This window comes from Gymnoscopelus braueri, assembly GCF_963280865.1.
Source record: "Gymnoscopelus braueri genome assembly, chromosome: 23".
NCBI classification, from domain to species: Eukaryota; Metazoa; Chordata; class Actinopteri; order Myctophiformes; family Myctophidae; genus Gymnoscopelus; species Gymnoscopelus braueri.
The window spans coordinates 6,554,164-6,581,390 of NC_137625.1; the positions used below are offsets into that span (position 1 = coordinate 6,554,164).

A 27,227-nucleotide genomic window follows, 5' to 3' on the forward strand; every position below is an offset into this window, starting at 1 on the left:
ATGAATTTCCCCACAGGGATCAATAGAGGCTCCAACAAAGATGGAGAAGGCTTTTAGGTGTATACCATTAATCAGAGGAGACGCAAGCAAGGTGCCTTATCATCTGGTGCAGGAATTCCAACTTGGATGAACACAGGTAAATTTAAATAGTGTGACATATTACACACTTCTGTCAATTGCTAAAATGTTATGATGTTCAAAATTGTATTGCTCCCGGTCTTAACATTTAGTTTCAAGTCACCTTCTGAGTATTCATTTAACTCTGAGTGTTACAAACCCTTTCAGATCCATTTGTTCACTCAAGTTAAATCACTCAGAATTTGACTGTGTACATTCTTAACATCCTATGAGACAAGCTGTCAACATGTTAAATGCATATCTCTTGACTGAAAGGATGAAGAATGAAGCATAGCTGATGAATTTCAAAAGCATTTCAACTACAGAGCCTTGACACAAGGATATACAAAGTGTGTGTTGAATTGCAACTGACAATCTGAGGGTTCAGCTAAATGTAGATTATCAAAGTTTCTGTTTAAATAGTTAAAGGTTTATTCTAGTAGATTATCAGTACTGTGCATGTCATTATTACTGGGGCTGCAGTTGAAATGGATTTTCATGATAGGTGCTAAATGGAATGACGAGACATGTTCTTAACACGTTGACAGTTTGGCGAGGATTATGAAAATCTGTACATATTGATAGAGAAACTTTCAAAGTCGTGTTACCAAGCTGCCCGACTGAATACATTAACTTAGCTTACTTTCATAGGTATTGTCTGTATTTCAGGATGATCCTACTCAAATGGAGGCAGTGCTTGCTTATATTGGGGAAGATCTCACGAGATGCACCACTTCCGAGCACCAACAGAAGCCAAACAAAGACTGGCTGTGACCATCAGGTAGGATACTGTATCAAAGGAACATGGCATAATCATGGCCAACAAATCATAATGAAAAATATCAGAACAAGCACAACATGCTTAATAGTATCAGGCTGTTAGACAGACTGACTGAACATAAAGCATTATCAATTACACGGCATTCCGCTTCACTGGAAGGAGAAAATGACAAGCTCACACTTATAGAGCCATACTTATCCTGAGTAGCATTGATCATGCCAACCAGACAGACAGACAGACAGACAGACAGACAGACAGACAGGTCTTCATTAGTCATGGCTGGCTGATCTAACAGGTTGGCACGTGGAAAGTTCACCAGACCCAAAGGGTAAAAAGTCAAGGGTCAATCTAAAGCTTTGAGCAAGGTCAGATTAGCTCAGTGCTCTGCGTGCGTGCGTGCGTGCTTTGCGTGTGTGCTCTGCGTGCGAGTGTGTGTGTGTGTGTGTGTGTGTGTGTGTGCGTGTACTTGTATTACTATACATTTAGGGCCAAATGTCCCCTCAAGTATAGTAGAATTTGAAATACAGATATTATGAGGGCAATTTTCATGGTCCTCACAAGAACTTTTCTGTATGGTTAAAACTGATTTGGCTTAAAATTAGGAATAGATTCAGGTTGGGGTTAGGATCAGGCATTTAGAGGTTAGGTTTAGGGGTTAGGGTTAGAGATATGCCTGATTTAGCAGTTTAGCTGCGTGCCAGTGTCATGCAACAAAAGTAGATGATTTACAAGCTCGCAAAGCGATGCATTGTGAGTTTGTAGATCTGCTATTTTTGGCTTTAGGGTTAGGGTTACAAATGGCAAAAAACAAATAAATAATGGCATAAAATGCTGATGTCGTATAGCATAGCAAGTGTAGCAATACAAATGTGGGTGTGTTTGTGTGAAGAAAGGAGAACAAATGTTTAACAGCATGCAGATGTCTAAACGCCTTCTGTGTGTAATGCAGTGATTTAGTGATTTAGTGAGGTCTGTTTTAGAGGTACATTTTGTCTCCTGGGTGTCCTGTGTTGCTGAACTACGTCGCTCAAGGTTTTAGTTTCTCATAACAACACAGTGCTGTGGAGGCTCAAGGCAGCGCTATGCTGTACTCTAGGACAACCGTCTTCACAGACAGACGGACACACACACAGGCTGACGCAAAACATCTCTCTTTCTCTGCCACACCTTCGGCCTGGCGGAGACAAAAAGGAACGGTTTTGGCCATACAAGGTTGCCACCTGATAGCGGCGATATCTATATCCATTGGAACACAAGGTCTTTTCACATCCATTTCCTGAGAAGTGACTGTTTTAGACACACAAGGTTTCCACATGACAGCAACACAATCTAAAATGAAGACATCGACACTTGGGTATCTTTAGATTTAGTTATCCAACCGTTTATTTCAGACAGATAGATATTATCAACTGAAAGGGAGGTTATCTATGTAAAAGTTCTGAGAAAACAAAAAAAGAACAAAATAAGAGCAGGAACATCAGAGAACATACTGTAGCTTGAAGCTGTAGGAAGTAGATTCATGTTTTCACAATCATCCCTTTTCCCGCTAGAATCAGATGTGGTGCAAAAACTAAATGCTGCTTCCCGCGTTTATTTTTGGTTTTTGGGACAGAAAGCAGACCTTTCCCAGATGACCTGAGAGATCTGGATGGTTTATAAATATTGCACAAGATCAGAATTGTATTTAGGCCCTAAAATCTTTGACACACAGGGAGCCAGTGCAAGGATTTAAGAACTGGAGTGATATGCTCCACTTTCTTGGTATTAGTATAGGACTTGAGGAGCAGCATTCTGAATCAACTGCAGTGCTCTGATAGATTTTTTTTTTAGGGAGAACTGTTAAAAGACACTGTTTAGTCAAGTCTACTGAAGTTTTTCTCGATCCTGCTGAGACATAAGTCCTTTAACCTGTGCTATATTCTTGAGGTGATAGTATACAGTAGGATGACTTTGTGATTGTGTTAATGTGGCTGTTTAAATTCACGTCTGAGTCCATGACTACACCAAGGTTTTTGACTTGGCTAGAGCTTTTTAACAATAACGATTGGAGCTGGGCACTGACTTTTAATCTGTCTTCCTTGGTGCCAAAAACTCTTACCGGCACTTCAGTTTTGTCTCTGTTTAATTGAAGAAACTCCAATTGTTGATTTGTTCAATGCAGTGCACTTTCCCCATGCTGCTTATTAACAGGAAAGGCTTTAGTTTAGCTAGTTAAGGAGAATAATCTGCTGAGAATATAATCTGCTGGTTAATTCACATCTTTTGGAGCAGGGCTAGCTACGCAGTAATTCGTATGCGTGCATAGTAGAAGGGTGTGTTAAAATATTAGGGTACCACTTTAACCCCAGCATCCATATTCTGGGGGAAACATTAGCCAAAAATAGCCGATTTACAAGCTCACAACACGTGTTGTCATTTTTTGGCAAAGAGATTTGGTGTAGAGGGAAAACAAACCAAGTTACTGTTAAGTACAGTTGTAACTCAGGTCCGTTTTACTAAGAATAGAGTGTTTAAGTGGTCAAGCGTGACAAGACTTAGCCGGTTGAGTGTCTAAACAGAAGTACCGGAATTTGGCGGAAGTACCACCCAAGAAAATTACGTTGACGCTTTACAAATCTATTCTATGTGAATGAAACCAGTGTTGTGATTGGTTGAAAAATTGTCAGTTTCCGGGGGAAATACGTACGACGAAAGTCCCGCCCCCTATAGACTAGATCGTGTTGGTCACGATCACATTAGATCGTGACCAGGCTTTTCTCTTCGCAGATGAGTAAAGGCCGGGAACGATGCTAGTGTGTGCACAGTCTGCACACTAAATAGTATAACATCTAACAGTGTCTGTATACATGTTGAACTTGTGATCCATGTCTAAGTTGTGTGTAAGGTCAGGGTGGTTCAGAGTTAACGTGTGTGTTGTTTGAAGAATCAGGCTGGCGTAGCCTCCCCTTGTCTAATCTGTGTATATACACACACACACACACACACACACACACACACGCACACACGCACACGCACACACACACACACACACACACACACACACACACACACACACACACACACACACACACACACACACACAGCGCCCTCTCTCATGCCAATGTTATGATTCACAGCTCACATGGTTCAACACACAGCCACACACTCACTCAGCAAAGCCAAAGGTAGAAAATATAGCCAGACCCCATATATCAGTCTGGTCAAAATGGACCGATGTGTTCAGATTTTTAACCACTTTCAACCCGGTAGGAGAAAATGTTCAAAAGGTTTAGAAATTTGTCAGAAATAGCAGATCTACAAGCTCATGTGTCTTGCTATGAGCATGTGTTATGAGCTGTAGATCGGCTATTTTAGAATGTTCTGCTTTTTTAAACTTCAATCAAATCCAAGTTTTTATACTTTTTGCACTTTTTGACAATTATCATTAACATGGGTAAGCGGTGGCCTATACTCTCCATAATCGGGATCAGCATCGAACCCAGAAATCATCAGTCAAGCTCTAACAGAAAACTTGAATGATCCTCAGTGCATGCGTGCATGCGTGCTTGAGCGTGTGTGTACCAATAATAGATTGAGCTGTGTTGTGTGTAAAGCCAGCCAGGGTACATCTCAGACTCTTTCCCCTTGATCCAAAAACGTGTGCACGCACACACGCACGCACGCACGCACGCACGCACGCGCGCACACGCACACGCACACGCACACGCACACGCACACGCACACACGCACACACACACACACACACACACACACACACACACACACACACACGTTTGTTTATATCCTCACATATATATTAACTCTGCAAGGTTACAAATGTAACCAAATCATTATTGTACCCTCCCAGAGTTACAAATGGTTGAATTAGGCTATGCATTGATAAGGTATTCTCTATTATCTATGCCCTTTGATGCTTTACCCTACACAAACCCTTCCAAATGAGTCTGCATGCTTTTATTTCAGTTGTTCCAATGCGCTGATGCTTACTGTAACATTGGACAGACTTATGAAACAAAAGCTTGGGCTGTGAATGGGCTGATGTCAAGGATTACTTCTCAAACAAATTCTCCAGCAACAAAGACAGCCATTGTGCTACTCCCGGCCCTCGAATTAACAGCGGGCGATTGCACGCTTAACTGGGCTTGACACTGCCACCGTACCCCGTCAAAAAAGAGAGAGAAAGTCTGAGAGAGAGAGAGAGAGAGAGACAAGTGAAAGTACAAGTGAAAGTTGCTCTGTCAACTTGCGTTAAAGTACTGGAGTACTTACTTTTTTAAATACTTACTTAGTACAAATTTCCAAAAAAAAATCAATTATAGTCAAATTTGTCGATTCATAATTTGTCCCTTCCTAGACAAAAGTACAATATTGGTCTTTGAAATGTAGTGGAGTGGAAGTATCCAAAATACAAATACTCAAATAAAGTACAGATACTCAAAACATTTACTCAAGTACTCATGTTTAAATGTACTTTGTTGCTGTCCACCAGGGTTCTTAAAAATATTAGGCACGCATGTCACTGGGAGGTGACATTCATGGGAGTGAAAAGGGGGAGGAGGAGAGAATGGACCATACATGTATAGGCTCATGTGTAATCTATTCAAATACATGACTGAATCCAAGGCAGGGTTTAGGCTACAGAAAACTTTCATTCATGTTGAACTTTGGTCTGAAAAAGTGGGTCTTTCCCGCTCTCTCTCTCTCTCTCTCTCTCTCTCTCTCTCTGGCTTTATCTTTTAGGGGTGGGGGGTGGTGTTAGGTTGGCCTGTATCTCCTTGTCTTGACTGTAAACTGATATACTGAATACTTATTAAGCCTTGGGGCTGTGGGGGGCTTTGTACTGAGAGAGAGAGGGAGGGGGGGCAGAGTCTCTCCTTCCCTCTGAGAGAGAGAGGGGGGGAGAAGAGAGACAGAGGGAGGGAGGGAGGGAGGGAGGGAGAGATAGATTTGGGGGAGAGAGGGGGGAGATATAGGGAGGGACAGACAGAGAGAGAGAGAGAGAGAGAGAGAGAGAGAGAGAGAGAGAGAGAGAGAGAGAGAGAGAGAGATGTATGGAGATGGGAGGAGGGAGTGAAAAGGGGGAGGAGGAGAGAAAGATTCCCACTCACACACTCACACCATCCCTCCTCCTGCTCTGAGCTCTCTGGTGTCTCCCTCCCTCTTCAGCTCGGACTGTAGACTCAGACCGTACTGTAGTGTGTGTGTGTCGCTCGCTCTATTCAACCGAGACGCGTTCACTTCTCATTGGCGTTAGACACACGCACGCACGCACACTCACAAACAGCGCGCACACACACACACACATCATCACACAAACTGTGTTGTAATAACACTCACATAGGCACACGCACGTCGCACACACATACGCAGTTTACGCACACACCTGAACTTGGCTCCATAATTGTTTTTTCTTTTTCTTTTTTTTTTTGCCGGTGGGGCGTGGAAAACATTGAGGAGAAGACACACACACACACACACACACACACACACAGCTGCTAGTTAGTTAGTTTGTTTGTTGTGTGGAGGATATCGTCCCTTTTAAAGTGAACTTCTTTTAACCGTTGCTCCAGCAGGATATTCCGGGACATTTTTGGGGGATATTATCACACTGCGTCGGAACCAACGTTCTTCTCGGGTTTGGTTGGTTCGCCTACATTTCCATGAGGATGTGATTTGGGAACTTTATTTTCTTTCTTTCTGTTGGTGGCTGACCCCCGGGATATATATTGTTTCTGCTGCCGTTGTTTTTCGGGGGAATAACACACACACACTACGTTACATTACAACCCCTGGTTCTACACGGCACCACAGAGAACCGACCCCGAGGGTCCAGAGACAGTGTCACACCGTCCAGAGGTAAGAGAACCGTTCATCGTTCCATTCCTCCCGAATTTACACGATCTACAAGCTTTAACAACCCTACAAACCTACTAGCTCTGATCCATAGCGTTAGAAGGAGTTCTCCTTTAACGCTGTGTTACTTTTCCACCGTTGCCCGAAGACCCACAGCAGCGCAGGCTGCGCAGCCTCTCGTTTGTAGCAAAAACATAAAGAATACACTCGCTACTCACCCAAACAAAGACTGGTTTAAGATGTTGAAAGCCTACTCTCCTTAGTGGAAACACTCTGGCCTCCCCACCTCACGTCTAAAATACACTTTTTGGTCAGAAGAGGGAATATCTAACCGGGTGGAAAAAATGTTTTAGTTGCTCCACCGCGCCCTCTACAGATCTGGTCAATAGAAAAATGCCATTGACCAGATCTGTAGGGGGCGCAGTGGAGCAACTACAAATGTTTTCCATCCGGTGAAATATTAGATTTTCTGGTCAAAAAGTGTATTTTTGAAAATTCCTAAATTTCCCCCCAAGATTTCTTTGAAAATAGCAGATCTACAAGCTCACAACGCTTCGCATCGCGACGCGTTGTGAGCTTGTAGATCGGCTATTTTCAGATATAGCCTATATATGTATGTAGGGTTAGAGTGCTCATGTGGCTTCTTTTGGGCTTGTTTTCACAGCCCTGGTTGCTCATTTCTCTCGCACAATCTGGCAACACTGCTCCCCCCCCCCCCCCCCCCCCCTTCGCCGCATATGTCGTATCATTGACAACGTTTATAGTTGAATATCGACCATTTAATTCATGTTTCCGCCTGTGACACAACAAGGCAAGCCTCCCACTGTGTGTCTGTGTGCGAGGTTACACTCTCTCCCATGCTGCTTATGAACAGGAAAGGCTTTAGTTGAGCTAGTTTAAGGAGAGGATAAGCTGCTAAAGAAATAAATATATAATCTGCTGATGGTAAATTCACATCTTTTGGAGCAGGACTAGTAGCTACGCAGTAAAGCGGCTGAGTTGTTGCAGTTTCCCCTCAGTATATATATGGATGGATGACGCTGATCCGATTGAGCCAGTCACACGACTGCGACTATGTAGTTTAAAATCAGTGGTGGAAAAAGTACTTTTTTACCATGTTGCACTGTAGAAATACTCTGTTTACAAGTAAAAAGTCTGGAATTCAAAATGTACTTGAGTAAAAAGTACAAAAGTATTGGTATCAGAATGAGCTTGAAGTACCAAAAGTAAAAGTACTCATTGTGCATTGCAGAATGTCCCATTTCGCAAGTTCAAAATGTATTAAAAATATTTTGAAAATTGTCGAGCTAATCATGCATTGTGAGCTTGTAGATCTGTTATTTTCAAATGGCCGAAATGTATAGGGCTGAAGTGGTTAGCCGTTAGCGTGTAAATCTACAAAGTAACTAAAGTTTTCATAAAATTATAATGGAGTACAAGTAGTACAGTATTTTCCTTTGAGATGTTCTTCAGTACAGTACTTGAGTACATGTATTTAGTTACTTTACACCACTGTTTAAAATACCCAAATACTGAATGTATACTACTAATCTGTACTGTTTACTCTAAATACTGGATACTTTGAATGCGAGTAGTTAACTCAGTAGGCTACTGGAGCAATATTCTAATGTAGAATACTGGATACTTTGTATCTGAACAATGTTGTCTAAATACTGGATACTTTGTTTTGAGTTGTTCAGTTCGTTGTGGGAAACTTTGAAGTATTATTTGTTGGGGAAGGAGAGAGAGACAGATAGCGAAATAGAGAGACACCCTCTGCATTCTTCTATGAACCCTATATAGTTATTCTTACTGTACCCTGGGACCTAGCCTATCTGGGGGGATTAGCTACCATTTCATAGGGAAAAGTTGTCAATTTGCTGTCTGTCTGTCTAAGCACTAGTAGGCTGTACAGTTCTTAATGCCAGTGTTCTAATGTTTTTAGTCTCCTCTCTGGTGAGTCTCTGGAGTGTTATTAATACTGCCTTCACACACCTCACTCAAAGTTCTAAGTCCAAACTGTGTGACATCCATTCAACACAATCAATAAGAGCAGCTAGCTAGCATTTAAGTCGTTACTCTACTTTAAATGACATACCATTTACAATTTGATGGCTGCTTTTATCCATAGTTTCTTATAGTAGACCCATGAGTGTCTGAATTATTAGAAGTGTGTGTGGCTCCTTTTTGAAGATGGAAAAAGGTCCAAATCACATGAAAATCTACCCTCTAGTGAAGTGGTTCTTCAACATTTTCATGTCAAGGACCCCCAAACTGATTTTTTTTTGGCCGCCGGATTCCCATTTGAAAGGATTTTGTGCCAGGGATCATCATCGTACCATCGTAAGACCTCATAAGGTGTCGCGACACGTTGTGAGGTTGCAGGTCGGCTATTTTCGAATAGCCGAAGTATAAAATAGGGTTGAATTGTTTAAACCGTTCCTTATTTTGCTGGGGACCCCCTGGAACCCCCTCAAGGACCCCTGGGGTGAGAACCACTGTTCTACTGTACATTTGGCATTGGTAAAGGTAGCAGCTATTACCATTTTTGGTTGGAACTTGATGATGGATGTAGCTGCATGGCAGGCTCTTCCAAACTCTTTGAGTTGGATCTCCTGTGGGCTGCTGTATTTGAAATGGAAGAGAATTAAACTAAACATTTGTAACCAGAGCAACAGCAGTGAAAAGGTGTGTGTGTGTGTGTGTGTGTGTGTGTGTGTGTGTGTGTGTGTGTGTGTGTGTGTGTGTGTGTGTGTGTGTGTGTGTGTGTGTGTGTGTGTGTGTGTGTGTGTGTGTGTGTGTGTGTGTGTGTGTGTGTGTGTGTGTGTGTGTGTGTGTGTGTGTCAATATTAGAGCACTGGAAAACTGGTCCGGTGTGTGTGTGACTCAATATTAGAGCACTGGAAAACTGGTCCGGTAGCGTTTTATCTATAAGTTCTAGTGACAAAAGGTACAATTTAGTAAACACACCTAGCCAATGACTGCTAGCTAGCCTATACTTTACCACTCATATTCTATATGGGCTTAACCGTGAATTCATGTCACCTGTATAATTAGGCCAGCAGGTACAGTTACACTACAGAACGGGTTTGAGTGTGGGTCTGGAATGTAGAGCAGGTAATCTATCCCAGTGGTTCTCAAAGAGGGGACCAGGGACCCCAAAGGACCCTTAAGGGAGGTGAAAAAATAGTTCATATATTTAATATAAAGTCAAAATCAGTTTAACCACTTTGAATCTATATACCTGGGCTATTTAAAAAATACAAATAAAATAAATGTGCGTGGCTGCGGACCCCCATCTGAAAAGAGTTGGTGCCAGGGGGACCCCCATAGGAGAAGATTGTTTTAATAAAGGTAGCTCTCCACCAACATCGGCAGCGGTAAGCACTGGAAAGTGTCTGTTGCCGAAAATCTGCTGTTGAATGGGTGCTGGGTACACTGTCGCGTTGGGTCGCAAGTTGTCGAATCGAGCATCAACCGAGCATGCTCGGTCTTTCGACCGTCGGATAGCAGCGGGCTTGTTGTTGAAAAAACCCTCAAGCCATAGGCTATTTTTAGCACCATAGTAGCCGTCTGTCGGTGTCGGCTCTCAGGTGCTTTCAGCTACTTTTTTTCACACCTTCCAACCGACTGATCTCCCGACTTTATTTGACTGCCAGTCAGTAGTAATCTGTTGTAGTCTGTTTGGCGGAGAGCCGCCTTAACATGTCAAGATTTGAATTCTTGAAAAAATAAATCTGATCTTCAATCCCCCAGTGCGTTGCATCGAGACACGTTGTGAGCCTGTAGATCGGCTCTTCTCGAATAGACGAAAAAACATAATGCGGCTATTAGTGTTTTAAACTGTTCCTAATTTTGCTGGGGACCCTCTTGAACCCCCTCGAGGACATCTGGGGGTCCCCGGACCCCACTTTGAGAACCACTGAGCTATGATATGCCAGGTCACTGCGAGCCGGAGCACACCGTGTCAAGTGTGAAGGAAATGTGCTGATGTATTTTTGCAAATAAGTTTACGATGAAAAGATTGATGGAAGATTCTATCCTCTCTTTCCCTATTCTAACTCTGCCTGTAACGGCATTGTCCAAATGTAGTTTATTGTTGTGCACAGCAAACCAATGTGTACTGTAGTAGGCTACAGTATGTCAAGGAATGCTGTATCAATCAGTAATTGTTGAGGGGAAAACATAGTCGGAGACACACACTTCACATTTTAAGATAGAAGTTTAATACATGAGCTCATGGGAGAAGTACATTAAACATTCAGGTTGGAGGAAATCGGGGAGAAAGCACAGCTACAAAGAACTCAGTTGCGTACTGTCACGGGACCAAGCTGTACCCAAAACACTTCTGCATCTGCATGTGTCCAAATTTAGTTTATTATTCTGCATACCAGTGTGTATGATGTATTAGCTGTTGAAGGTGACAGCAGTTCGAGGATAAACAAAAAGTCCTAAGACTTATTTCCATTGTGGTCCTCTCACAAGGAAGCTACTTTTGCATTCTGCACTAGATAGTGGACACACGCTGTTGTAAGCTAGGGCAGTGGTTCTCCAACATTTTCATGGCAAGGACCCCTAAATTGATACGTATTAGGCCACGGACCCCCGTTTGAAAAAGATTTGCTGCCGTTTATCAAGAGAAGATTTGTGTTGACAACCTTTCCAAGATTTCAAAATTAACCGATCTACAAGCTGACAGGTGAGCTTGTAGACTGGCTATTTTTGTATAGCTGAAGAATAAAATAGGCTTAAGGGTTTAAACTGTTCCTCATTTTGCTGGGGACCCCCTGGAACCCCCCCAAAGACACCTGGGTGTCCCTGGACCCCACTTTGAGAACCAGCTAAGCTAGGCAGTCATACCTCCCTGCTTAACCTCTCATGGGACTAGTTCTTGCTGTTTGTTCTTGTCTACAATGTTGTAAGCAGTTTCTTTTCTCTCCTGGCCTGATGGGCACCCTTGAAAACTCCTCCGGTGTTTGAACACTGATGAACGTGGACACTTTGCAGCCACATGCATTTCAATCTGTCCTCTGCTACAGTGGTTCTCAAACTTTTTCATGCAAAGGACCCCCAAATTGAATTGTATCAATTTAAAACGCCTAAAAATGTGTTGTGCCAGGGACCCCCAGAAGCAAAGATTTGTTATAAATGTTCGCCTTTAAAAAAAATGCTCACATTTTTATGATTTTTCAAAAATAGCAGATCTACAAGCTTGTAGCGCGGCACGAGTGCCACGCTACAAGTTTGTAGATCTGCTATTTTTGAATAGCCAAAGTATAAACTATGGAGTTCATAAAAAAAAGAAGGCAAAGAACTGTGTAGCGACATGGCTGTCATTGTGGCATTTTTTTTTTTACTATTATTGAAACAGGGTTTAAGTGGTTCAGTCATAGTGTATTTTTGTACGTTTGGCTCCCGGCGGGCAGACACAACATTTCTCCTTTGGGTCTCGAGCTGTAAAAAAGTGTGTGTGCTGCTCTAAGTGGTGTGAAACCAGTATAGCGGGCCCATAAGTCCTGCTAACCTCTTCTGCCATGCGCGCGCTGTATCGCTGTTACACCCAAGTTACTAAAATTAGGCCCACACCTACCCTTTATGTCCTGACTCTAAAATAGGTGCTTTTGTCCTCATGAAAACCAAAGTCACTTAAACTTTTTAATAAGTGAAACCCTAAATCATATTGTGTAACTTTGAACAAAGGATGAGAGAGGAGAAGATCACCGAGTTCTCTCTCTCTCTCTCTCTCTCTCTCTCTCTCTACCTTGTTCTACATGTTGTAGTGATTTAGAACGGGAAGAGGGCACAGACCCAGCGCCCACAGAGGTCAGAGGTGAAAGGGTGCAAAGGGTCATTGCTAGAGAGAGTGTTCCCCCCCACCTACATGAACACACAAAATACATACACACACGCCTCTACACGTCCGTGCACGTAGCCTACATGCCTTAGTTTTACTGTGTGTGTGTGTGTGTGTGTGTGTGTGTGTCCTAGCATGTTTTCTTCACTGTATGTTCTCCATCAATGGTCTCCATTATATGACCTTTGACCTTTACGCTCTTCCTGTTTCCTTCATTATGTCTGTCTGCCATGCTCTATTCCCTTCTCTCCGTCTCTCTTTCTTTCTTTCTTTTTCTCTTTCTATTCTAATCTCCTGTCTCTATACCCTTCTCTCTATTGCTCTCTCTATTCCAGTGGTTCCCAGGGGTCCTTGAGGGGCTTCCAGGGGGTCCCAAGCAAAATGAGTTAAAATACAGCATCAAATTCAGTTTAGCCACTTTAACCCTTTATACATAGGCTATTTGAAAATAGCTGATCTACAAGCTCACAATGTGTTGCATCATGATATGTTGTGAGCTTGTAGATCTGCTATTAAAAAAAAGTGCCAAAATGGTTTGAGAGTGATCCAGTTATGAATATAAGTTAAAGAAATGATCTTGCAAGGACAAAATGTGCGGCTGTGTGTGTGCATGCATGTGCATTCACTGCCAATGGCCTTTCTGAACAGAACCATCTGTTGCTGCATGGGACACCCACCTAGACCAATTACAAGGCCAGGTGTCATTCCATCCCCTGACATTCCTTCCTTCGATTGGACGATGAAAGACCAAATAACACTCCAATCACAGCCTGAGTAAACATCATACCAGGAAACGACCCTCCTGGGTGGAACCGTAAAGTCTATAATGGCTACGTCTTTGTTATTGTATTCACCTTGCTGTGTGTGTGTGTGTGTGTGTGTGTGTGTGCGTGCGTGCGTGCACTTGTATTACTATACTTGTGAGGGCAAAATGTCTCCATAAATATAGTAGAATTTGGGAAACTGTGAGACATTGTGAGGAGAATTCCCCTGGTCCTCAAAAGACAAATGGTTGTTTTAATGGGTAAAAGATTTTTGGAGTCAGGCGTAGGAGTTAGGCTAACCCCCAGGTTAGGATTAGACATTTAGAGGTTAGTTTTAGGGGTTAGGGTTGGAGTTATATGCCCGTTTTAATTTATACTTAGTTGCACACCGGGTGTCACACTTTGACCCATCGTGAGCTTCTAGAACCGCTACTTTCGGCTTTAGTTAAAGGGTTAAAAATCCCACACCCAAAAAAACAACCCAAAACTCAATGGCATTCATTAATTCGCCATCGTATATTGCTGATGTCCTCACGAGTATAGCAATAAAAAAAATTTTTTTGTGAGTGACGTGTCTTACTGTGTACATCCGCATGTTTGTGTGTGGCCACATTGTATTGTTATTTATGTGTGTATGTGTGTGCCCATGACTGGTTTAAGTTATGTGTGTGTGTGTGTGTGTGTGTGTGTGTGTGTGTGTGTTTGCATTGCACAGTTTTTGTAGTTGCCTGCTTGGTGTGTGGGCTGAAATCACTGTTGTGCTGAATATAGTTTAGTTTACCAGACATTATTCAGCAACAACAAACGTCCAGTCTCTGCACGTCGGCGTTGTGAACAATGTCTGAACCAGACCCACTGAAAGCATCAGTCAAGATGAATGAGTCACTCACTGCATATAACCTGTCTGCTATTCTCAAACTACTGGTAACCGTGACTTAAGTATATCGTCTCTGTCGCGTGGAGACCTTACCTCATGTGTCCAAAACACACTTACTTTTCAGGATTCAAATTCCAAAATGGCAAAAGTTGCGGCTCAAAAAACGTCGCTTCAAGCTTGCAGATCTGCTGTACTAAAAATATTCGGTACACTAAAAATATATATATTCTAACCACTTTCTACATGGCATCCCGATGTTGGGCATGTCATTGTAGGTGAAATGTTATTTATCTCGGTATGCATGCATTTATTTATTATTTTAAGCAAATGTACACAAATCAAAACAAAAAAGCTAAAATAGGCCATGTTCAAGCTCATCGCGACATATACCATGAGAATCTTTTTTTGCCATGAACACGGGTGTGTGCCTTGAGATTATTTGCACATTGGCGTGCTTTGCCCGTGGGCACAGAGGGTATGAAAACCACTGCTCAAGGTCTGCATGTTTAAACTGTCCTCATGGTTTGTATTACATTGAGTGGCACATAGCCTGAACTTGGTGGAACCATACTTCACTTGGAAGTTGGAACGATAAATGTGAAAATAGTTGTTCAGTATTTGTTTGCTCTAGAACTGTTTGAGGAGGAATTGTTCATAGTCCCAATAGTTTATAATGTCTTTCTCAAACATGTTTATGTCATGGACCCCCAAATTGATATGTACGTATATCTGACCATGGACTCTCATCTGAAAGGATTTTGTGCCAGCCAGGGACCCCCATAAGAGAGGATTTTCAAAATGTTTGAACAATTGCCGATCTACAAGTTCACATTGCGTTGCATTGCGACATGTTGTGAGCTTGTAGATCAGCTATTTTCGAATAGCCAAAGAATAAAATAGGGTGGTTTAACTGTTGCTTAGTTTACTAGGGAACCCCTTAAAGGACCCCTGAGGACCACTGTTTTCTAGAACTGGCATTTCTTTGGTTAAAAAAACAACACTTTCTGCAGACTGTGTGGACTGTCTTGGACAAAACAGTGGAAATAAACGGTAAATATCAGGGGCATTGTTTAGAAGTCAAACTTTATTGTCCACAGGGGCATTGTTTAGAAGTCAAACTTTATTGTCCACATGTGGGAATTGTGACTGAGGTTCCACTCAGACTGAATGACAAACAGGCGAGGTACATTCAATTCGATACACAAACGCTACACAAATACACAAAACACACAAGAGGTACGTTCAATACAACAAACACCACACAAGGGCAAAAGAAGAGCTTCCAGTACATTTTGTTCTGTCCATGTTCTTGACCTTTTTCGATGAGTCATCGATGTGATTTATCAGTTTCTTACATTTTCCAATTAATTTATTATGGGAAAAAAACAACTCCCATTAATACCCAAGAAGACATTTAGATTGTGCCTCATTTATATTCAGATTTTTGTTTCACTCTGGCCTGATCACAATGCTGATGAATGAGTGGCCTAACGCCAGGTTTATACTCGGTTGTGTGCCAGTGTCGGGCACCGAAAATAGCCGATCTACAAGCTCACAGCGCGACAAGCTGTGAGCCTGTAGATCGGCTTTTTTCGGTGCGCGACATGGCATGCAAACCAGCCAGGTATAAAGCAGGCATAACTCTCAGCAGTGGTGTATTCAAGTACTCAAATGTTTTACTTATGTAAAAGTGTCAATACTGCAATTTAGAAATACTCTGTTACGAATAAAAGTCCGGAATTCAAAATGAATACCACTCATTTTCAACATTGAACTATGTCTTTAATACACCTTAGAGCTGTTGTGTGGAAGAAATAAGAAAAAAGTCTTCCCCCCCCCCCCCCTTCTATGTTGCCTAAAACTGGATAATTGATTGAGGTCATGTGATCAGTGACATACGCACGGTGTACCTTTGGCCCCTCAGCCAAAAGTACACCGTGCTTATGTCACTGATCACATGACCTGTAACATTACAAAAGTAATAGTACTCATTAGGCAGAATGTCCCATTCCAAGTATTCAAATGTATAAAAATCTTTTGAAAATAGCAGATCTACAAGCACACAATGCGTCGCATCGCGACACATTGTGTGCTTGTAGCTCGGCTATTTTCAAATGGTCGAAATGTATATAGGGCTGAAGTGGTTAATGTATGTTTTGTGCTAATAATCAAAATATACAAAGTAACTAGTAACTAAGTTTTCAAATAAATGTAGTGGAAGCCAGCCAGGTCTCCCGACGTAACAAAGAGACGATGCATGGCTTGGTTGTCTGACAGCCCAGATGACAGAAAAAGACGTGGAAGAAACACGCAAGATAGCATACCTCAGGATCCATGTAGAGAGGGTTATAGGCACTATACGCAACAAGTACCATATATTAAATGGTAGGGTACCCATCACTCTGATGCATACACCTAGCCTGGTTCCAAACAGGCTGATAATCAGGCTAGCATAAACCAGGAGTGGGCAGGACATGACAATCCTTGACAAAGTTGTCTGAGCATGCTGTGATCTGACTAACTTGTGCACCAGTGTGGTTCTGAAACTATTTGTAATAGTACCCTTCTGCATAGTAAAAGCAGATATGAGGTTATGCTCTGTAGATACATTATCTGTTCCCTTTTTATGTACATAGTAACCTGTACATGTTTTCAAATAAAATACATAGTCTTTCTACATAAAATGATTATATGCAAATAGAACCGAATTCTTTCACATGGCTAAAATGCATAGGCCATTCTATCATTATGCAGTGCTTTCATTCAATGCAAATATAACCGAATCCTGATGATGATGATCAGATCACCAGTTGCCTCACGTGTTAATGATCACATTATAATATGGATGGTTAGAGACCATTTTACTCCTCTTTGAGCCTGATGAGGTTCCTTTTTATACACATAGTAACCTGTAAATGTTTTCAAATAAAATACATAGTCTTTCTACATAAAGTTATTTTATGCAAATAGAACCGAATTCTTTCACATGGCTAAAATGCATTGGCCATTCTATCATTATGCAGTGCTTTCATTCAATGCAAATATAACTGAATCCTGATGATGATGATCAGATCACCAGTTGCCTCACTTGTTAATGATCACATTATAATATGGATGGGCAGAGACCATTTTACTCCTCTTTGAGCCTGATGAGGTTCCTTTTTTATACACATACCTGTAAATGTACCTTGTTTTCAAATAAGACACCTTCATGTGACGTTGACTTACAGTGGTTACTTTGTAGATTTTGATTATTATTACAAAACATACAGTAACCACTTCAGCCCATACATTTCGGCCATTTGAAAATAGCCGATCTACAAGCATTTTGAGCTTGTAGATCTGCTATTTTCAAAAGATTATACATTTTATACATTTGAAAGTTTGTTTTTGCAGTTGGCTTTTAACATTGTTGATGTAATTCTTTGGATGTACCGCTGTGTGTACTAGCTATATAGTAGTGTACCCTGTTGGATGGGTCTGTAGACTGGTAGTGACCCAACCAACATGGTGAATCTTGGCCACGCCCCCCAAATCACTCCCCCACCCAAGCGAACTTTGCCAGCCCTATTGCGGTATTATAATTGTTTCAACCACAGAAAAGTACAAATTACATGCACCATGGCGTAAATGTCTAACCACTGGCTGTCATTGTATGTGTCTGCTGTGCGGCAAACCCCACCCATCCGACACCTCATGTAGGCTATAAAACAAACCATTGAAGCTACTTGGGGTCCGGTGTCTGTCTGGTGGAGTTAGTTCAGGGCGGGTTGTATCTAGACACAGCCCTCATGCCGCTCTATTTGACCAGGTGTCAAAGAGTTGCCTTCATTATCCTGTTGTTGTTGTTGTCACGGAGGCCCTAATGGCCACGTCTGGCTGAGTGATTACACACAACGCTCCATTAGACGATGTTTGGTTAGTTCTGGAAAATGTACTCCATCACTGTACTTATAATGCCTTCATGCACCGACGGTAGCACTGTCTGCTACCATTGTTCATTTTCACTGCAAATGTTGATTTAGTTTTAGCCATAGTCTTTGGAATCAAATTCCGTTTAGTTTTTGTCATATTTTTGTCATCTGAACTTTTTGTCTAGTTTTAGTTGACTAAATATTATGTTTTTTTTTGTCAACTAAACTGCCCCTTACACCTGATTTACTGTATACAGTATGTACTTGTGTGCCAGATCTACAAGCTCACCATGTGTCCCACTGCAAATGCAACGTGTGCTGAGCTTGTAGATCTGCTATTTTCGGCGCGAGACGCGATGCACAACTAAGCATAAATTGGGCTTTACCTGTATCTTTGCTTCATCCTTATTAACAGTGCTGCTGCTATGATTACTGAATTACCCTAAAGGTCCGTCTCATCTATTAATTTCCAGTCAGGATTTTGCAGTGTGTGGTATGGGTGGGGTCGGGGGCGGGGGGGGCATCAGGTGGGCGTACAGAGAGAGGACACCGATTATGCCCGTTGGGACAATGAGGTGCACCTGGTCTGTTATGTACCAACGTGCCATGCAAGAATTACACTGTCAAAAGCCGAGTGTTAATTTCACTCTGAGAGAGTGTATGCGCACCATAGGCACTTTCATCCCGACTGTTATTTTAGCACACACAGTGGTGGAAAAAGTACTCCAATGTTTTACTTAAGTAAAAGTATCAATACTGCAATGTAGAAGTACAAGTAAAAGTCCGGGATTCAAAATTTACTTGAGCAAAAGTATTGGTATCAAAATGTACTTAAAGTACCAAAAGTAAAAGTACTAAAATGTTTGAAAATAGCAGATCTACAAGCTCACAACGCGTCGCATCGCGACGCGTTGTGAGCTTGTAGATCGGCTATTTTCAAATAACCTAGGTATAAAATAGGGCTAAAGTGGTTAATGTATGTTTTAGAACATAATAATTGATAATTGCAAAGTAACTAGTAACTAGGAAGTTTTCAAATATTTGTAGTGGAGTAAAAGTACAATATTTGCCTCTGAGATGTAATGGAGTAGAAGTAAAAGTACTGACAATTGGAAATACTCCAGTAAAGTAAAAATACCTAAAAATCGTACTTAAGTACAGTACTTGAGTACATGTACTTAGTTACTTTACACCACTGAGCACACACCATGACTGCACCCAGTTTCAACAGAACAGAACATGATAAACGTCCTCTATGGAAGTTCTGAAAACCAGTAATATTTTAACCACTTAAAACCCTGCATACATCAGTTGGTCAGGGGTCTGCACTATGCCCACTCCTTTTTCCCCTCTTCACCAAATCTCTTTGCCGAAAATAGCCGACCTACAAGCTCACACCGAATGTTTGCCTATATTTCCCCCTGAATGTTCACCTATTATATGACCCACATGCCCAGAATAGGGGCGCTAGAGTTCATGGTAGGGTTCTGTTATTTAAATAGATGCTAGGTTCATTGTTTACCTGGTATCCTATGCGGTAGTTTCAATGTATGTGTGTTATTTCGATAGTATATTGTTGACAGATGCTAGGTTCTTGGTTTACCTGGGATTCTGTTGTATTTTGAGGCACTGCACTGTCTCTCTGCGTTGTATGTGATAACCTTGCTTGCTTATTGTAAGTCTCTGGATAATAGCGTCTGCTAAATGCCTAAATTGGTGAAACCCGGGACAATTTGGTGGTTCTTTTTTACTGATTTCTGTTGGGACTCGGCACCCCCAGCTTCAAACCGGGACGAGCGCAGACAAGCCAAGACTATACTTATACTGTAGGTCACTTTCTTAGTACTTTAATTTTTACTCTCTTCTTTATGTCCTTACATTACAAACCTGAGGAGAAAATAAAGGCCCCACATCTACCCAGATCAACCTGTCTTTTTCCTATTTTATGGGGCAATTTGCAAGACGCCTTACGCTTTACAGCAGGACGGCACGCTTTACAGCACTTCCCAAGAGTACAATGTCTGCCGTCTGCCAAAGCGGCAAGCTTCATTTATTTCACCCCAGATGCCCTTCAGTTCATCAGTGTGACAAATGCGTGCGTGCGTGCGCGCACACACACACACACACACACACACACACACACACACACACACACACACACACACACACACACACACACACACACACACACACACACACACACACACACACACACACACACACACACACACACACACACGTTTGATGGATATTGTGCTAAAGAACGATGAGTGGGAAATATAAGGAGCCATTTAGCTGTCTCGGTAAATAGCTTTCTCTCGCCCTGCTTTTCCCCCGTGGGGGTGTGTGTGTGTGTGTACTTATTACTATACTATTACTATACTATTACTATACTATTAGTGGAGTTTGAGAAAGTGACATTGTGAGGATACTTTCCCTGGTCCTCACAAATGAAATGGTGGTTTTATGGTTAAAAACGTTAGGTTAGGTTTAGGGTTGGAATTATGCGTGATTTATATTTAATTGCACGCTAGTGTCGTTCACTGAAAATGGGTAATCTACAAGCTCACAACGCGTCGCAGCGTGACACATTGTGAGCTTGTAGATCTGCTATATAGTCGGCTTTCGGGTTAGGGATGAAAATGTCAAGAAATTGTAAAAATAACATGCATGAAATCGTCATCCTAAAATGTTGATGTCCTCACACAAGTATAGTAATACACATGTGTGGGTGTGTGTGTGTTTATGTGTGCATGTGTGTGTTAATTCAGGACAGTCACTCAGACGCGTGATGTGCTGCTGTCCAAATAGATAGATAGATAGAGTAATCATTCCACGAATGAAAGGCAGCCGTCTGCCTGGTAAAGAAAGGAGGGCAAGAAATAGAAAAACAAGAAGGAAGAAAAAGCAGGTGGCAAGACTATGATTTTTCATCTTTAATTATGTTCTTATTTTGTTCATGTAATGTGCGATGAAAGCACTGATTGTAGTGATCAAATCCCCATTATTGAAATCCCAAACACAGAATAGATGTGGACCATGCTGCACAGTGAATAGACTTGGACCATGCTGCATTGATGCCTGTATACAACCACTATACAGTGAATTCATAGACGTGGCTGCATTGATGCATGTATAAAGAGAATAGACTTGGACCATGTTGCATTGATGCCTGTATACAGCCTGTATAAAGAGAATAGACTTGGACCATGCTGCATTGATGCCTGTATAGAGATGCTGCATTGATGCCTGTACAGAGAATAGACTTGGACCATGCTGCATTGATGCCTATATACAGCCTGTATAAAGAGAATAGACTTGGACCATGCTGCATTGATGCCTATATACAGCCTGTATAAAGAGAATAGACTTGGACCATGCTGCATTGATGCCTGTACAGAGAATAGACTTGGACCATGCTGCATTGATGCCTGTATAGAGATGCTGCATTGATGCCTGTACAGAGAATAGACTTGGACCATGCTGCATTGATGCCTATATACAGCCTGTATAAAGAGAATAGACTTGGACCATGCTGCATTGATGCCTATATACAGCCTGTATAAAGAGAATAGACTTGGACCATGCTGCATTGATGCCTATATACAGCCTGTATAAAGAGAATAGACTTGGACCATGCTGCATTGATGCCTATATACAGCCTGTATAAAGAGAATAGACTTGGACCATGCTGCATTGATGCCTATATACAGCCTGTATAAAGAGAATAGACTTGGACCATGCTGCATTGATGCCTATATACAGCCTGTATAAAGAGAATAGACTTGGACCATGCTGCATTGATGCCTGTATGCTGCATTGATGCCTGTATACAGAGAATAGACTTGGACCATGCTGCATTGAGGCCTGTATACAGAGAATAGATTTGGACCATGCTGCATTGATGCCTGTATACAGAGAATAGATTTGGACCATGCTGCATTGATGCCTGTATACAGAGAATAGACTTGGACCATGCTGCATTGATGCCTGTATACAGAGAATAGACTTGGACCATGCTGCATTGATGCCTGTATACAGAGAATAGACTTGGACCATGCTGCATTGATGCCTGTATACAGAGAATAGACTTGGACCATGCTGCATTGAGGCCTGTATACAGAGAATAGACTTGGACCATGCTGCATTGATGCCTGTATACAGAGAATAGACTTGGACCATGCTGCATTGATGCCTGTATACCCGCCGCCAGTATAGTGGCTAACTTGTCAGTCTCTGGGTTTTCTTCAGAATAGGTAGGACACTGAAATAATTAATTAATTAGAAATATAATTCAAAATGTGTAGCACATCCGGAGTCCGCTAGTATAAAAGGAGGACAAGTACAATGGCTTTCGCCTTAATGATTCAACTCTTTGTTCCTCTGATTTCATGCAGTGCAGCTCCCGTCAGCAACAAGCGTTCAGATGAATATACTCTACGTATGCTGCTGTCCTCACTCCTTTGGGGTATTTTTTTCACTGTACATTCGCACATATGTGAAGTTTTTTGTCCTATGCATTTACTCATCCTAGATAAAAAGCGTTTTTTTTTATCTGACAGGTGGAAGAGAAATGTACTTTTCCCACACGGACAAGTTATAAGTAATGAACAACAACAACAACAAAAATGCTGTGTCTTCATAATACGTGCCAGTCGTTACTCGGCTATCTTACAGATTTGAAACGAATGTTTTTTCCACCACGACACATCCAACCGTCCAACATAGAATAGCCTACTTTGATTTACCCATCAGGTGATACAAGTAATCGCCTCAAGCAGATGTGACCTACCTTCAGGCTCTGCATCCCTGTGCCAGGGAAAGCACAGAGGGGAAAAATGTACATTACATCGGCACCTTATGATCGAGTTCAAAAGAGAGAAAATCTGTCAACAGCTTGAGAGATTCATTGCGTTATGAAGAAGGAATCATGTTTTGCAAGGTTGCCAGGAGCATTAGCAGTAGGCTGTTAGCTACCTGTAGCATCTAGCCGCTGTGCTGGGGAAGAACCAGGCTGTCTACCTGCATACAGAGCACCATCGCCCCGCTACACAGCATGAGGGGAGTCAAATGTCACCTGTCCATCTTTCCTGTCTAGGACATATCACTCAATATACGGATCACTTTATACATGTTAACCCATAACTGTTAATAACGGCTAATTTATGATTGGAGCGCCAAGTGTCGAAAGTCATACTACATTCTGAGTTTTGAGCATTCATACTGTCAACCCTCAACCTAGCTTCATATAATAGGTCCTCACTAATGCTCATTGACATCAGTGGTAGACAGGTTTGGTACTGCAATTTAAAACTTTATTTTGTTTTTTATTAATGCGATGAAAATGGATTTCAGCATGCTAACTGTGCAGGAAGAGAAAAGCTGTGGTTTCTAATTGCTTGGAATCCCCATCGATGATGTCTTTGGTAGGCAGGTTTCTGAACTGTCCACAGCACAACAATGAGATGCAGAGTGAGTAGACGGAAAAGGGTGACATCCTATAATGAGCATTAGTGAGGACACATTCTATGAAGATAAGGTTGAAAATGAATGAAGTGATCATGTAAATGTATTGCTCAGGGACACTTTGACACATAGACTGGGCGTTTATAATCACAGCAGACTCTGTGGTGCATTTCTAAGGTGCTGTATGTATGGGTCCATTGTTCAGGCTTATCGCAGGGTAACTGATGAGGTTTAATGCACTGAGAGATTAAGGGTTCCAAGATTTTGATTAAACCTGAATGCAACATTTCCCTCGCGTCCTTGATGGTCTCCGTGCAAACTCCATGACCCTCTAAGAACACCAATCAGCTTTATAAAAGTTTGAATTGGGTAATTCCAGGACATAAATTAGACCTAAGCACAGGTGTTACGTCTTCAGAATTATTCCCAGAAAGGTGTTTTCAAGATGAATTGGCCATTCAAAAGCAACGATCGTCTGTGATGTTGGGTACTTTAAATATTATATTAGATCCTCACACTGTCAAATCCTCAGTGTTAGTTACAAGTAACTCAGAGTATACGAATGTAATCAAATGGATTTGGTCACATTTGTACATTCTGAGTTAAATTAAGTTTCAGAATTTGTCAGTGCAGGTACTCTGTCTGCAGTTCAGGGAGAGACGGAGCAGGGAGCACATTATTTAGGTTTGGCTGATTCCAGGTCAGAGCGGTCCGCTTGGTTTTGTCATTTAAATCGAGGTTCATTCAGGGGTGGACTCTTTGGGCAGCCTTTGGAACATTCTCCATGTGATGCCTTGATCCGTGTGTGTGTGTGTGTGTGTGTGTGTGTGTGTGACTGTGTTCGTTTGTCCATTAGCAGTGAAACGCGTGTGTGTGTGTGTGTAATCTTTGTTTGAGCTTCTGCTTCCACCGTCCAAAGGTTGTGTTTGCTGTGGAAACAGTTGTGTATGTGACTTGTCCTTGGCCACTGTGTGTGCACGCGCGCTCAGTAGCAGATAGTTAACCCTCCACCTGCACTCTTAGTACCTTGCACTTTCTCTTGTTATTTTGTCTTCGTGAGGCCGGACGGCCGAAGACTATATTTTTACTCCTGGCTGTCCGTCCGTCCGTTATGTCTGTCTGAATCACCATTCACCACCCCAAATGTTCCACATGATCAGCCTCATGGTGGAGCTAGAACAGCCCACTTCACGTTTTGACGTGTAACTTTTGAACCATGGGTTTTACAAAAAAAAAAAAATCTTTCACCCTGGAGGCCTTGGCCTAGGCTACATTTTCCACCATGTGTATTCCTACAAATGTAGTCCAAAACTCACACAAATCAGTACATATTATCTCTGGAGTCATGTAATCAAAATATATTAGATTTTTCATATTCCATTCTAATTGAATATGACTGACTTCCAAGTTCTGCAGGTCCTGGGTTGCCAACCCAGCCTGACAGAGAACTGAGCTTGGAGGAGCGCACTTTTCTAGTTCCCCTCTGAATTTGTCTGTTTTAATCTTTACTCCTGTTTTTTGTTCTTCTTTAAAAAAAATCCACTGACTTCATTCCTTAGCTTCCTTTCATATTTTCCGCTGACTTCATTCCTTAACTTCCTCTTTCGTTTTTGAACGAGTTCCTTCCATTCCAGCTTCACTACTGTGTAGTTCATCTCTTTTTCTTTATTTTCTCAACTGTTCACACATTTTTCTCTCTCCCTCCCTCCCTCATGCATATTTGTCCCCCTCCCTCCGAGTTATTTTATCACTTTATTATCCTGGTTGCTGTCTGTGAGGACATATTGTGTTCATATAGCTACATGTAGGACATGTATGTTTTCATGCTGACTCTAATGTTGGGGCTGCAGTCACAATCATCAGGGACTGACTCACTGGCCATGTCTCTGGGGTCCATTTAACAAACACTGTCTGTCTGCAAGACACCATCCTTAACACCATCACATCACATACTCTCACCTATAAAACCATCTGTTAATGTTTGAAACACATCTCTGTCACCCGTCACATGTTTGTGGCTTAAATCTCATTTATACTTTAGTCACATTATGTTGTTGCTCTCTGAAAAGAACACATGTCACACAACTCTGGTTTCTGCCCGAGTCGCAGCCCAACATCAACAATATAGCGGCTGAAAAGTAAAACAGGCATTCTGATAATGACACGGCTATCATCAACCTCTTTTGTAAGGGAGTAGAAAGAAGTCTGTGCAAGATTGTCAGATTTTTCTTTAGTTTTATTTGTCAACATATTAAGCCTTGCTTTATTTTTTGCGGGGGATTTCTGGAATGTTGACTCATCTTGAACTTCCAGAAGTTCCCAGATGCTGGAAATTCCGACGTTCTATTCTTGGTCGACCATATCCACACACCAGTGTTGGTTTTCTACTGTTTTTCAGCGGGAACGTTTTCCAGGAAATGTTACTGTGATAAGAGAGACGTCGGCTGACTCAATATTTATACCTCCGTCAGCGAGCGCAGGTCCACTTTTACTGTGGTCGTACACTGTCTCTCTCTCTCTCTCCTTCTCTCTATCCCTCCATCTCTTTTGTAGGTTGCCATGACATTGTATTGCCCTGACTCAGACTGTATATTATGGGGTTCTTTGTTGGACTTGGGTCCCTTGTGACCAGTTTGTCCTAAAGTCACCCTGCTCTGAGAGAGAGGGAGAGAGAGAGAGAGACAAAGGGAGAGAGAGCTTCACATACTGTAGCAGACAGTGTAAGTTAACTATGCATAAACGATAATATGACCAGACAGGAATGTGGAAATATGCACAGGTGTGATTTCCATTCAGTTTTCGTTCTCTCTCTGTCTCTCTCTGTCCCTTTCTCTTGCGCACACATGCACGCACACACGCACGCATGCACATTATCTAATATGTGTACAAGGGACAAGAGGGGAGAGTGTGACCTCACTCTCTAGCTGTGTGCGTGTTGCGTGGGGGGTTCTTGTTTTATCCTCTTCTGTTCCTCTCCTCTCTCTAAATGTGTATACATTGTATCATTGTCTTTAGGACCCTGTGGAAAGCGAGATGCTTGCATATCTATGTAAGCATCTAATTCTTTATATTCTAATAAAGAATTACAATCATCATCTCTCCATCCTCCTGGTCTCCATCGCAGTTGCGGCAACTTTCTGCAACGTTCTGCCCCTTCCACATTGTTCCTCATCCCGGAACGAAGTAACTGTCTCTCTCTTTCTCTCTCACACACTCTCTTTTTTTTTGTCCTGTATGCTGAGGTTTCTTATTTGTCTCCTGATTGTATGTTTCACTTCTCCTTGGTTTTCCCCCCTGGGTTTTTTTTTTTTTTTTGCAGTATAAAAATATATTCCACGCCATAGTTCCCACCAACAACAGTTCTGAGCGCTGACATGTGATTTGTCCAGGGTCCGGTTTCATTTTCAGTTGTTTGAGACTGCGCGCTGCACACATACTTATTTTACCAGGGCATGGTAAGGATATATTTTCATACTGCTGTTATTTAAATGTATTTTACTTATGCGAGAGAGAAAAAAAAAACTATGGTTGTCCACGATTTCACGATATTGAAAACATCTCAATCATTTATTTCTTTACAGAACTGTGTGTGTGTGTGTGT

The 27,227-nt window shown here is 41.9% G+C and overlaps 1 protein-coding gene across 4 annotated transcripts in view; it reads left to right on the top strand.

The window, feature by feature from the left end:
• Nucleotides 1–6,133: 6,133 nt before the first annotated feature.
• LOC308080091 (plexin-B2-like) overlaps nt 6,134–27,227 on the top strand; it is a 259,483-nt gene continuing 238,389 nt past the window's right edge. For all 4 annotated transcript variants that reach the window (XM_080421826.1, XM_080421828.1, XM_080421827.1 and 1 more), the window contains exon 1: nt 6,134–6,754. The gene's annotated coding sequence lies outside the window, so the exon portion shown is untranslated. The remainder of the gene's footprint in view (nt 6,755–27,227) is intronic.